General features: G+C 42.3%; 1 pseudogene; it reads left to right on the forward strand.

Annotated features, from left to right (window-relative positions):
- Positions 1-275: 275 nt before the first annotated feature.
- Positions 276-1,190, forward strand: LOC143824775 (G protein pathway suppressor 2 pseudogene; annotated as a pseudogene).
- Positions 1,191-15,014: the final 13,824 nt, after the last annotated feature.

Here is a 15,014-nt window from a genome sequence, read left to right on the forward strand (position 1 = left end):
ATCAAGCAGGAAGAAAAGAGGAGGCTGACAATTAGAATTATTCAAGTGCCGAAGATAGGATCTGGGTGAAAGCTGGTTTGAGTCAGAAAAAAGGAATGTTGCAGATCTGTTGCAGGATCCGAGTTCAGATCAATCAGAATTCAGCAGGATCAGGAGTGAGGAGAAAAACATGAGAGCAGACAGTACCCAGGCTAGTCTGAGCCATCCATGTCAGGACATTTTTGTTGAATAACTGGAATGCCCTTCTCCTGATCGAGCATAGATAATAATAATTAATGAAAATCATTTATTTATTTGTCATCTACTCCTCCATAAAGGAGACCAAAGAGCAGATCCTGAAGCTGCAGGAGAAGCTTCAAGCCTTGCAGGAGGAGAAGCACCAGCTCTTCCTCCAGCTGAAAAAAGTGCTCCACGAGGAAGAGAAACGCCGCCGTAAAGAGCAGAGCGACATGACGACCCTGACTGCAGCTGCCTACCAGCAGGGCATGGCTGTCCATGCCGGGGCCCACATCCTGAACATGCAAGGGAGCCCGGGGGGACACAGCCGAGCTGGCACCCTGATCCCAGCCGACAGGGCCAAGCAGATGTTCAGACCCCCCGTGATCACGACGCGGCACTTTGCCCCCCAGCCAGCCTTCCCAACTGGTACCCCGGAGCACGGGCAGTACCAGAGCAGTCAGTCCGGCCACAGCCCCTACGCCATGGGCCAGAGCCAGCACACCGTGCCCGTCAGCTATGCCAGCAGCCCTTCCATCAGAGGTCCTTCTGCTTTCCCGACCATGCAGTACTTGTCCCAGCAGCAGTCCGGCTATGCCCTCCACAGCCACTTCTCCACTGCCCAGCCAGGTTTCATCCCACCAAGCACCACCATCCCTCTGCAGAAGCAGCTGGAACATGCCAACCACCAATCCGGGTTCACGGATTCGTCAACGCTCCGCCCGATGCACCCGCAGGCTCTCCACCCCAATCAGGGGCTCCTGCAAGCCCCACAGATCCCGGTCCAAATGCAGACGGCTGCAAAGCCCAATCTGGCCTACACCCACCCTGCCCGTCCGGCTTCCCCGGGCAGCTTCTCCCATGGAACTGCCCCCCAACAGCCGCACACGTCTGGCTTCCAGACCTCTCCCCAGCCGGCGCCCTGCCACCCCTTCATCCAGCACCCTCAAGGGCAGCGCTTCTACCACAAGTGAGGCCAGTGCGCAAAGAAGCCTTCCTCCTCTGGGCAAGACAGAATATTCCTCCATAAATTCAGCAAAACCTTGAGGACTTTGAATAATGCCCCTGGCATATGTAAAGCCCTAAGGTTCTACATGGAATTCAAAATGCAGCTTTGTCTATCAGAGACCATTTGTTTTGTGGATAAGAAAGAGAAGCTAGAGCACACTGACTGTGGCATGTCTTTACCCTGAAAAAGTCCTCTCTCATCAAATGTAATGCATACTACAGTGAGTATTAAATAAGCACATGTACTCATATATTAAGTGCGTGACTGGAACTGTCATTTCATGTTCAGTAAGCATAGTGTAATAGTCATATATGAAGTAAGATGAAGCTTTACTTTCATTTTATATACAAGTTGCCAGCTTTATTTGTGAAACTGTGCTGTGTTGAACTTTGAGATGCATACAGACACAATTATTGCAAAGCTTTTCTTGTGTTGATTTGTGTTGACAACATGCCTCCTGAAACTTTCCACTGTTTTTTTAACAGGACTCACTAGAAATCAATAAAGTTAAAATGGTTTATCCTCAACATGAGCTCTTTATAAACATATCTTTTTATCATTATATCAAGGGAAGCTCTGTGATACATCCCCCTTGGGGGCGGTGGAAAGATTCAGGTGGGTGGTGAGGAACTTGGAGCAGTAGGGGAGCTGTGAGAAATTGTGGGACAATAGGGGACAGGGAGGAGTTTTGGGGTAGTAGTAGCAGGACAACAGCCTGTCTCTTCCTCCTTCAGCTGTGTTTTCCTAGTGAGAGATGTTTCAAAGTGGCTTTTTGCCTGCCTCTGGATCATAGCAAGCCTGGAGTTTCTTGGTGGTCTCCCATCCCAGTGCTGACTAGGGTCAATCCTCCTTAGCTTCCTGAAGGAAACAACAGCTTTAGAAGGTAGGCTGGATGGGATCATATTCCTGCTGATCTCCCTTTCATCCTCAGACTCTGTTTGCTCCTGGCCATGAGATTTTCCATTGCTTATTCTCTCTCTCTCTCTCTCTCTCTCTCTCTCTCTCTCTCTCTCTCTCTCTCCTTCTGTCTTTTTCTCCAATGAGGACCCAAATTGGCTGTTACAAATTACTTTTACAAAGAACATATATATTTTTCCAGACTAAACTATGGCTGCTGCATAACAACCCCCCAAAAATTATAGGTGTTTTGAGTTTGTAGTAAATATAACACCCGGAAAAAAGGTGTGTGTTTGTATGTGTAAAGAGGGCACTAGGGATGTGGCCTGGGAGCCAAGGGATGACAGCCCCAAAAATTTAGGAACCACTGCCCTAGAGCTGAATGTCATTAACCTGGATGGCTCAGACTAGTTCATCCTTGTCAGATCTTAAATTGAGCCCAATAGCACCTCTAAAACCAATGAAAATTTATTCAAGCTTTCGAGTACATGCACTCTTCCTCAGGCAAAATGGAACAAGGATCATAAGAGTTCAGATGTAAGGCAAAAGTAAATTAGTGGCAAATTAGTAAGCTATGTCATAATATCCAAATTATGCATTCTGGTAATTCTTTGCTAAAACCTCTAATCAGTCCTTTTGAGTTCAATTGTAGTTCACAAAAACATTGGAGAAATAAAAATGTCAAGTTTAGTAATTAATGGCAGACACTTCCTAGTTGTGAAAATAGACTAGTTGCTTGCCCCATCTATCTCTAATCCCACAAATGACAGGCCATGCTCCTTTGTTATCTTGTCCCGAGACCAGAGAATTAGATTCTAAATTACATTACATACTACTTACATAACATTACAGTCAGATTGTCTCAAATAAAATAAAAATCAACCAACAAGGATTCTCACCCCTTATGTGGAACATCCACATAAGGGGTGAGAATCCTTGTTCCCTCCATCCCCCACCCCCTCTCCTTACCTGCTGGCATGTTGCGCTTTGTGGACCCTACTCCCACCTGTCTCCCAACACTGGACTCACTCTCCAGAGGGTGGAAGTGACTTCGGACACAAAGTGGAGGTTGCCCCAGCCCAGCAACGCACATTGCTGTGTCACGCTGGGCTTGCCCCATCCCTGCCAGTCTCCCAAGGCTAGCCCCACTCTCTGGAGGGTGGGAGCGACCTCAGAAGAATGGCAGCAGCGGCAAGGACTCCAGAGCAATGACTGCGCCTCAGTGCTCTGGCACCACTGCCATGGTCCATCTACTGGCACAGTCCTTGGTGGCAGGAATATGGATTTCCATTTGAGGGAGCGTGCCAGTAGATGTTCCACATCAAGAAGAAGAGAGGATTGTAAGGAATGTGGATATAAGAGTTGAATTACACTCCCCTCTTCTTTTTATTTTGTTTGAGACAATGTGACTGTAATGTGGCTGTACTCTGTGGGCCCCTGAGAGAGTCCCTGTGTTGCTATGGCTGATATCAGATCCAGCCAATGGTAGATATAGACACTGACAGCATGTCTGCAGATCCCCCATTTTTTGTAGTTGGTTTCTTGACAGTGTTAGGAAGGTTCCCTCTCTTGGAGTGTATCAAAGCTACAAACCCAGGTTTTAAAGGAAGGTTTATGACAATCACCTGAGTTTTCATAGTTACAAACTTGAGAAAAGCCCTGGGTTTTCAGAATTTTTTAAAAAAACACAATGAGGTATTAAAATTTTGGTCTGCTTTGGCCTTTAAAGACGAACAAGAGTTGGTTCTTATATGCCACTTTTCTCTACCAGAAGGAGTCTCAAAGCGGCTTACAATCACCTATCCTTTCCTCTCCCCACAACAGACACCCTGTGAGGTAGGTGAGGCTGAGAGAGCCCTGATATTATTGCTCAGTCAGAACTGTTTTATCAGTGCCGTGGTGAGCCCAAGGCCACCCAGCTGGCTGCATGTGGAGGAAGAGCAGGGCTCACCAGATTAGAAGTGGGTGATCCTAACCACTATACCAAGCTTGCTTTCCAGTTGAGATAGAATCCAAAGCTTTGGAAAGGGTCCTTACCATGCCTTTTACTGTCAGGAAAAAAATCCATCAAACCTAGCCTGTCTGGTGAAAATGCATTAGTTCATCTGCTATTTGAACAGAGTGGTCAGGGAGTTGCAGGCAGCCGAGGGTTGTTGATGCTCCTCATTATTCCTGTTCTGCTTGATACTTCAAAGTTTACCTGAGCTGCACAGAAGGAAGCAGTGTGATAGTAGCAGTCATGCTATGTGGATAACAAATGAAGCAGGCTTTAGGCATATCTAAGCAAGGAGCAGCAATTTATTTTTACAAACATTTGATAATTTCTCATGCAAGTAGAATTAGTTTTTGTTTTAGAAACGTGTGGCAGTAGCAAGCTTGATAAATTGTTATTGTTTTTTCAGTGCAACCTTTTTCTTTTTACATTAATTAGCTTGCCAGTGTTGGTGTTGTTTGCAAACTGTGCATGTTTAAAAGCTCAAAGGAATCATTCTTCCAGAATTTCCTGGATCTCAGCTGTTGGGGGCCAGGAAAATGCCTCGTTTCTCAATACTGTTTCTTTTCAACATGGAATAAATAAAAATGTTCAACTTAATGAAGCTAAACTACATTCTTAAAGTAATTCTACCAGATAGTACTTTGCTTTCTTATTTTTTTAAGATGAAATTCTGATTCACAATTTATACAGTTATTGCTGTCATATTTCCCCAGCTTGGCATACCCCCGGTAACAGTGCCATGTATTTTAAGCAGTCACCTTTTGAGAAGCAAAAGTTGTTATCAAACAGCATGGGGGTAGTTTCAATTCTTCCTCAGACACCAAGGCTTTAGTGTAAGGCCTATTAATACAACACAGAATAGCTCATCATTATAAAGCATCATCCATGACTATCTAGCCCCTGCTTAAAAATTTCCAAAGAAGGAGAACTCACAACTTCCCAAGGAAGCAGTTTATCAGTGGAACAGACTTCCTTGGGAGGTGGTGGGTTCTCCTCCTTATGAAGGTTTTAAGCAGAGGCTAGTCATCTGGCAGAAATGCTGATTTCTAATTGGGACATTGACTTTTTTTTTAGTTCTGACACTGTCTCTCACAGTTCAATTGGAGAGGAACTTTAACTGCAGAGACCAACCTTGAGACCTTCTCGACAAATAAGGAGACCCGACCACTATCAGATTTTCATGGACGAGACATGAATATCAGGAAGTGATAGTTTTAATTTGTCTGATAAGACATTATCCAACACAGAAACAAAGGTGTTAAGTTTGGAATTAACTTCTGTACCCACATACCAATATAATGCATGCAAATGTAGGATTGGTTTATTTAAGATGGTGAGAAATTTAAAATTGAAATGTTTTTCTCTCAGTCTTTTTCTCATTCCGTGTTAAGTCTACCTTTAATCCATGTATAGAGGTCCCAGAAATTACTACTTTTGAAAGAATACTCTTGAGGGATATTAAACAAATGGAAAGGAAGTCTGGTCGGGCTTCATTAAATATATCTAAGGAAAAGTTTATAGCATTAGAAGGGCTTCATAATGACAGTTCTATTGTCATCTGCAGACAAAGGGGGAGGATTGGTGGTCATGAACAGGTTGGATCAGGAAGTGGAGATAAAAGGCAACTGAGCAATGAAAAATATAGTGGAACTGTTGGAGGTCCCTTTAAATTCTGTGTTGGTTACAATGGATGTGCAGGCACTGTATACAAATAACCCATTTGAAGATGCCAGACTCTTTATTGAAAATATCGTGAACGAATGCTCCAACCCACACTCTCCAACTTATTTTCTTTTAGGTTTATTAGACATAATTTTTGAAAACAATTTTTTTGAATTTAACAGCAATTGTTTTTACAAATCCATGGTATTGCCATGGGTAGCCCAATCGTGCCCTTGGTGGCCAATAATTTTTTTGAGAGAGATATAGAAAAAGACTAGTTATGTAACCCACAAATTAATCCATTTTACAGACATGTTTTCTTTTACACACATTTTCTTTATGACATTCGTTTATTTATGATGATGCCAGAAGCCTGGGTGATATGGAGGCATGGCTTAACCATCAACATGAAACCATTAATTTCACTATGAAGATGGACTCTAATTCTATTAATTTTTTTGTATCTGAGTATTTCTTTAAATGCTAACCAAACATTAAATATCTCCACTTATCAAAAAGATACAGAAATACTCTTTTATGCTTTAATAGTTTTCATCCAAATCATTTGAAGACCAACTTACCAGTTGGACAATTTCTTAGACACAAAAGAATCAATGCAAGAGAGAACAATGTGGATACCTGTTAGAGGTAATAAACAAATCTCTAGATATAGCAAAGAAAACCAAGCCAGACGATGTGCTTAAGTACAAAGAAAAGTTGCCTCTTGACTTTTCAAGTATGCTCTTTTGAACAATCGATTAGAGCTAAGAAAACCAGGTAGATCATTAATAATCATTGACGCATTGTTTCAGGCATTAAGGGCTGTGAGAAAAGGCCACTTTTTGTGTGGCACTGTGGCAGGAACATCAAGGAAACTTTGGAGCACTGCAGCATTACAATTAGGAACAGAGAGTACTTTACTGAAAGGAAATTTCACTTGTGGGTCTTGCTGAGTATGTAAATACATGTTAAAAATCATCTTTCTCCAAATGGCATCCCTCTTTTAGCAAACTACTCTTATTGAAATTAGGTAGTTTGCAACTTGTGGCATATATAAGTAATCTTTAATGAGAAAGAGTGGCTGCCATGAAGGGCGACCACTGATTGATGCTGCAATGGGCTGCCAAATAGGGTGCAAAGGCCCAAGACAATGCGTGCTGACCACACGCACTGCATCCAGCCAGGAGGAGGGGCTGCTGGGGTACCTTAAAATGTGCCACATGCACCCAGCTTGGCCTCTCTGACTGAGACATTGCCAGGACAGCTTCCCACCCTCTCTCCCTGTTAGCGGGTTGTTAAGTGAGTTGTGGTTATGGGTTTGTTATTCATGTTTTCTTTGTTGCAGATTAGGGTGGGGGTCATCAACCCCCGGTCCGCGGGCCGGATACTGGTGCGCGAAGGCCATGGTACCAGGCTGCTGGCAGCCGCACCTGCCTCCCCCCCACACACAGTGAGAAGCTCAGGGAAGAGGCAGGCCCGGCACGCCGGCGACACAAACGCGCACGGGCAGTTGCCGCACATGCGCATTTGCGCTCCCTGGTGGCGAAAATGTGCACATGCAGCTCCTGCACATGCACGTCAGTGCCCCTGGTGGCGAAAATGTGCACGCACAGCTCCCGCGCAGCTCCCGCACATGCGTGTTAGCACCCCTGGTGGTGAAAACGTGCATGTGCAGCAACTGCGCATGCGCAATTGCGCACCGCTGCTGTGCGGTGCCCGGGCCGTCAGCTCTCCCATCGCCCTGGAGGTGGTCCCTGACCAAAGAAAGGTTGGGGACCGCTAGATTAGGGAACATGAGGATAAGCGTGTTTGGCAGGGAGCCAGTTTGTTCACTGAACTCCCTGAGGCATTGGGGGTCCCATTAAGTGGCTGGTTGATATGAGCGCAGCTGATCCTGCTGGCTGGCAAGGGGCTCAAAGCCAAGTGATCTGGGGGGCCAAATGAGATGGGCATCCATTGGCTCCTAGTACAGACCACTTCCAGCATGGAGAACTCCAAAGACAAGGGATCAGCTTTCCCAGCTAAGAAAGGTGGTGCCAGGGCACCTCTAGGCTCTGGGTTGTAGCAGCCAGATGGCTGTGAGGATATGGGTTTTCTCCTTCTTGCCCAAATTGGGGACAATCCTCAGTTTTGGGTTGGAGTTAATAAAGCTGTGGCCATGTTAAAGCCATAAAAGAGAGTCACATCTTATTTGGTACAGTGCCAGCATGCAAATCAAACTCTCTGATTCAGCCATTACCTGAGGTTACCTCTTCTGCAACCACAGACTTTCTATCTGAAAATCTCTTTCCTATCTTCATTTAAAAATCAGTGAACACATATTTTTACATGCACTGTTCAAATACCGTGTCTTGCACTTCTTTTTGCACCTTGGGTCAATACATAGCATTCTTGAATGGACAAGGGAAAAAATAGGCGTTCAGATTGTATATATCATTGCTTTATCTTTGCCTCTCTGATAAGCAAATGTATGCAAGAGACACCCATTTTCTTATATGCACTTCCTCATACATGTTTATGGAACAAGTTAAATGCTACAATCATTCCACTAAGAATCCTGAAACTAATAATGAACCTTTATTCTCATTGAATGTCAAAATAAATGTCAAAATAAATGAGGGACAAGTAGCAAACCCTATATAAATACAAAGGGCAGATTGTCAAGGATGTGTCTTTGCACCACAGCTATTTAATTTGTACCTGAATGACTTTGCTCCGTCTACAATATGTATCATGTTTGAACTGTTGACTGGTGCTTACTCTTCTTTATGCTGATCACCTTGTCTTGCTATCAAGGACCATGATCATTTTAAAAGTTTCATTAAAACATTTGTTGTCTGTTGTAAAGCTAATTATTATTATTAGAAATAAAGGATGACAAGTCAAAAATTGTGGTATTTACAAAACTGGCAAGCAGGTCAAGCAATGGAAACCTTGGAAAATTGATAAGCATAAATTCCAATAAGTCAACCAATTCAGATATTTAGGAACTGTATTCCAACCTCTTAAAAGAACATAAGATGCATATTATACGGCTCCTAGAGCTGATTTTTTGTCCAGCTTTTGTTCTAATTCCAGAGACTTCAATACTTTGACACCATGTATTGCCTCTGCTGTGATGCAACTTGAACTTGGGCTCCCCAAAAACTCAACATTGATGTGGAATGTCATAATAAAATATAAATATTGACTGCTTAATGTTAAAAAAACATCTCAGCTTGTACTGCATCATCAGTGCACAAATTCAGCTGGTCAAGTTGGCATGCTACGTGGGTACTAAAATGAGGCACTTGGGTCTATGCAAAACAGAATATCTAACTCAAAAAGAGCAATCATTATAGAAAGTGTTTAAACCTCATTGGAATTCTCTCCAAAGAGATGCTAGGTGGAAATATTTTGAAATTAAGTATTCTACTGAATTCTATCTGCCTCTGTATTTCAACATATTCACAGCTCCTAAATGGAGATGGTCATATACGACTGTTCACTGCAACACACTCTCAGCAGCTCAGATGAATAGTCATTTTCTTCAAACCAACATTAGTTTAACTACCAAATGGCAGAACTTGATTCATTATCCCACGTTTTGTTTTCCTCTCCAAAACATGAAGCAGAAAGAGTTTGTGGGTTTTGTGTGTGGAGAAAATGGATGCTGAAACATTCATCCTTTCCTGATACTGCAAGATTAAGATTGTTTTTGAGCAGTCTATGTCATAACTGTGTTGTGGATATCTCAAACCTTTGTTTTCCTTTTTTAATTTCTTAATTTTAGGTGTATAGCTTATAGGCAGCTAAAATAAATTTGAAATGGGAAAATGCCAATTAAACCACTCCCTTGAGCAGCCATTCACTTCTCAGGAGCCGCAAATCTGATTGCCTGGTTGATGCTTCCCCACCTCCTTTTCCTTTTAAGATCTGAAATTGTGATTAACATTCTTTAAAGGTTGATTTACATTCTCTGAATATTTTAACAATCCTTTAAAAGTATACCATTCAACATTCTGATTCCCCCTCTCCCCAAGAACATCCAAAATATATTATCATAATATATATATTAAGTCTGGTAAGACTTAATTGTGAGTCAGATCAAACTCTCTGTGTTTTGAAGAGTAGAGAAATTATAACAACCATAAATGCTAACATTGCTTTCTCAAAGGATTTCAACAGCTTGTTGCAAGTTCATTACAGCAATGTATCTCCAGATATGCAATCAGGAGACACATCTCTATGTGATGTCTTAAGCAGAAAATCTTTTTCTAATTCCATCTGGCCTTATTGTGTACATCTTCTATTACTCCAGGTTTGCAGAAACTCATTTTAAAAATGGGTTAAAAATAGCTGCAACAAAAACAGGATTCATTTAGGATGAAGATGAACAAATATTCTAAGTGTGGTAGGAGTGGTTTCAGCTCACACTCCTAAATACAAATGTCTTGGAATGCAATGAATGTGTATCAAAACCGCTTCCAATACACATTAGAATTTGTTCCTGTCTTTATCTAAAGTCTACTCGGGAAGAATAGAAGATTGCCCTGGGAAATCTTCCAAACTCCAGTCAGTTTGGAATCTGAAATGTGGAGCCAAGACACAGCAAATAAGGAAGCACACATCAATTGTTTCTTCATGATTTATTTTTAAAATAGCTTCGTCCTTTTGAAGAGTTAGGAAAAATGTTCCTCATTTGGATCAACATACACTGTTTGAAAGTCCTTTGATTTTGCCATACACAGACAAACACACATACACATATTTCAGATATTATATTTATACCGATGCAGATAGAAATTAGATTTTACATACTCAGGAAAGAATTCCACATCTTAAATCCATTTTGAGCATAATTTTAAATGAAAACAAAAGAAGAGCTCTTCTAGATCAGACCAAGCATCTATCATGTTTTCTACAATGGCCAGCCAGATGCTGCTCAGAGGATTAGAAGCAGGGCAGGAGGCCAAAGCATCCTCTTACTGTTGTCTCTCTATTTAGCCGTGGTAGTTAAAGTATAGTTTGGAACTTTTGTGCTACCTGATTATGAAATTAAGCAGTGTTGACAGCATCTCTATTAGTAAAACTATAGGCACTTGCAGATGTCTTGCCTTTATGTTACAGCATGGAATGTCACCTGATGCCAAATGTTTCTCTTAACTGCAATATCAGCATGGAGTCAGGCACCATCCATATACCCCATACACTGCTTCTCTCACAAGACTGAGAGGAGACAGTGGAGAAGAGACCCTTTTCACAGGGTGGACTGCCCAAATTGGGTCCTTGGCATACCTTTCAAAGCCAATTGTATAGATGTTGTGTAGCTTTGTTTAGATATGATTTGTTTAGATATGATCACTAACCACACACGTAGTATAATTTAAGGAGAACATTAAAATTAGAGTCCAGTAGCACCTTTAAGACCAACAAAGATTTATTCAGGGTGTGAGCTTTCGAGTGCAAGCAGTCTTCCTCAGAACATGTCAGCCTAGACAAAATCTGAGTTCTCTATGCATGTGTGTGTTATACTATGACTGCATTCAGATTGCACCCAACTGTGGGACAGCATTAGAGAAAATTCTCTTTTTCATGAGAAAGATCCCACATCCCCAATTCAGCAATACAATCAGCAATATACAATCATTAGGCCTGCCAGTTACCCCAGGACATACAAATTAGGATCAAAGGATTCCTTTCAATCTTTTCCTCAACTTTTATTGCACTTTATAAACTCCTCTGTTGCCAAAATACTTGCCTCCACAATTGCTTTCACCAAATTCTTGGAAGTGATTCAAACTACATGGCATACTTGTGAAATTAGAGTTGTATTCATCAGTCAGTCAGAATATATGAGAAGCATGACAAGTATAATATTCACAACATTTCTCATGGGAAAGCAGAAATCTGTCACATTTCCTCTGTTAAGCTGTTCACTACTCAGCCTGTGAAGATCAACCGAATTGCTGTCTTCTGTTGCATCAAGAAAACAACCAAAAGTGGTTTTCTTTTTAAAACTAGTAACAATGTAAAATAATGCTAAATATAGCAAAAATAATGTTTATTTAGCTTGCCTATGTCTATATGAAGCTTCTATATATTAAGTTATGCAGTGGTGGAATTCTCAAATGGGTTAACGCCTATGACTTTGTTATTGGAAAGCATGCATGGTAGTGCATTTTTCCTGCCTCTACTGAAGATTTATTTATTTATTTATTTATTTATTTATTTATTTATTTATTTATTTATTTATTTATTTATTTATTTATCATACTTCTATACCGCCCTCCCCGGAGGCTCAGGGCGATTTACATCATAACAAAGAACGATATATAAAACAGTCTGTAAAACATGTATAACTGATAACTAATAATTGTAACCAAAATAACTGCACAATATAACTGTATAATAATATAGTAATACAAACAGGTCCAGGGCTTGTTGATGTGACTCTGAGGGAGGTGGCTTATTGATTGAATTCTGAGGGGGGGGAGCAGGGGCCCTTTGGTTACTTTTGATTACGTCTGGTCTCAGCCAAATGCCTGGTGGAGGAGCTCCTTTTTGCAGGCCCTGCGGAACTGTTTAAGCTCCGTCAGGGCCCTGATCTCCTCTGGGAGCTCGTTCCACCAGGTAGGGGCCAGAACAGAGAATGTTCTGGCCCTGGTCGAGACCAGACGGACCTCTTTAGGGCCAGGGATCCTTAGCTGGTTGGTGGCAGTAGAGCGCAGAGCTCTTTTGGGGGCATAGTAGGGGAGGCGGTCCCTCAGGTACACTGGGCCCTGACCGCGTATGGCCTTGAAGGTAATTACCAGAACCTTTAGTCTGATCCGGAATTCAACTGGTAACCATTGCAGCTGGTGGAGAATAGGCCGGATATGAGACCTCCATGGTGTTGCCGTGAGGATCCTGGCTGCTGCATTTTGAACCAGTTGTAGTTTCCGGGTCAGGGCTAAGGGCAGGCCTGCGTAGAGCAAGTTACAAAAGTCCAGTCTAGAGGTGACCGTCGCATGGATCACTGTGGCTAGGTGTTTCGGGGCCAGGTAGGGCGCTAGTAGTTTGGCTTGGAGGAGATGGTAGAATGCCAGCCGCGCTACCTTTGTGATCTGGGCCTCCATTGTGAGGGAGGCGTCCAGAATCACGCCTAGGTTCCTGGCGGAGTGAGCCGTAGAGAGCTGCACGCCATCCAGGGTAGGCAGGCACGCTTCCTCACATGGGCCATTCCTACCTAGCCACAGGACCTCCGTCTTTGAAGGATTGAGCTTCAGACGACTCTGCTTGAGCCATCTCGTCACTGCTTCCAGGCAGCTGGCTAATGCTTCTGGGGGAGAGTCAGGGCGGCCATCCATCAGGAGGAAGAGCTGGGTGTCATCTGCATATTGATGGCAACCCAGCCCAAACTTCCGTACCAGTTGTGCGAGAGGGCGCATGAAGATGTTGAATAGGATAGGAGAGAGGACCGCTCCTTGTGGGACTCCACAAGTAAGTTGCCAGCGGCTGATGCCAGAGATCCCCACATTTGGAAGCTGCTTTATACATAATCAAACCATTGGTGTTCCAAGGTCATTATTGTCAATTCACATTGACAGCCACTTCCCAAGGTTAAGGCAGAGATCTTTCACATCATTTACTGCCTGGTCCTGGAGAAGTCAGAAATTCTGCCCTGGAAAATTCTTGAAAATTTAGGAACTGCACCTGGAGAACGTCTTCACTTTCTCTTATATGCTATCCTATATAGTATACCTTCTTAAGCTAACATTTTTCTCCTGGGGAATTAATGTTATAATTCTAGGAGAATTCCAGGCCTTACCTGGAAGTTGGTAAGCTTGGAGGAGGATGTGGTAAATAAATGGATTAATATTACTTATAGTTTGCTAAGTATTGAGGCTAAAATGATGAAAATATAAAACCAGTGGGGAATGGCAGCTTTACTATGTTTTCTGTTGTGTGTCACATGTATCCTTGCCTGAAATCATCAGTCTGATCTCAGTCCTCTAGGTGTTCAAGAAATGAGCTCATTCCCTTCTTCCAAAATGGAAGAGCTTAAACAAGCAGAGAGATGTGTGGATGAGAATTTCCAGAGGTATCACTCCTATGCTTATGAGGGTCTCAAGGGAGGAGAGCTGAGGGGATGTAAGATGGTCTCTCAGAAAAGATCCATTTATTGAATGATTAATAGCTGTTCTCTTGTACTGTGTATATTTATCCAAGAAAGCAGAGTAGGCCCAGAAGTGGGTGATTTGGTAGCTTGTTAGGTAATGTGCAGGAGAGGACAATTCTCATCGTTACGTTGGCCCTAATAGCATAGGGAAGCTCAGCTGAGCGTACAATAAAGTCCAAGGCATCCAGGGTCATATTCTCAGAAATGCTACGTTTTCACAGGTAAAATCATACATATATGAATCTTGAATTAATAGAAAGTTTGGCAGAGGAAGCATCAGCACAAGTACGATGATTTTTGTCTGACATTTTCTGACTGTGGCCTCCTGTGACCAGGGGATTTTTGTCCATAGAGATAGCAAATCTCAAGTAATATCTTTTGAGGGTTTAAAGAGAGTTGTTGTGGAAAGTAGTCTTTCATTCACACAATCACAGGTTCTGATTACACAACTGAATTTTTAAAAGGCTCCAGAAGATTCTAATCACTGCCTAACATGACGTTGATTGCTTTTAAATTGTTTTTATTCCACATATTTAAAATTTTATTTTAATGTTTTGAAAGTTCGTTGCCCTGGGTGCCCTAAGCTAGGTGGAATGGTGGTATTAAAATGTTTTAAATAACAAAATTGTGATTTCTTATTTTATTAAAAAAAAAACAATTATTAAACTTATAGACTGCCACTCTTGGCTCAGCCAGCTTGTGGTGGTTTACATTGCAATAAAAACAGCATTAAAATTCTTATACAATATAAAATACAATTTACAGATTATTATGGTGGCAGGTCAACAATCTATTCACAGTTGATGTGTTTCTTCAGATGACTCTAGGCGATGTTAGCCAAAGGGGGGGTACAGATCACAAAGAGGACCTGATCTCACTACCCCAGTCTATATCCCAGCCTCAACCAAATGCCTGGTGGAAGAGCTCTGTCTTACAGGCCATTCAGAACCCAGAGAGCTCAGGGTCTTTAGCTCTTCTGGGAGCTTGTTCCAACAGGTTGAAGCCAGGTGCACCAGCAAATTCATACCTAAAGTGCAAAGAGCCCTGCAGTCCCACAGATACATAGGACCCATGCCGCATATAGCCTTAGTCAA

This window comes from Paroedura picta, chromosome 1 (assembly GCF_049243985.1).
Source record: "Paroedura picta isolate Pp20150507F chromosome 1, Ppicta_v3.0, whole genome shotgun sequence".
NCBI lineage: Eukaryota > Metazoa > Chordata > Lepidosauria > Squamata > Gekkonidae > Paroedura > Paroedura picta.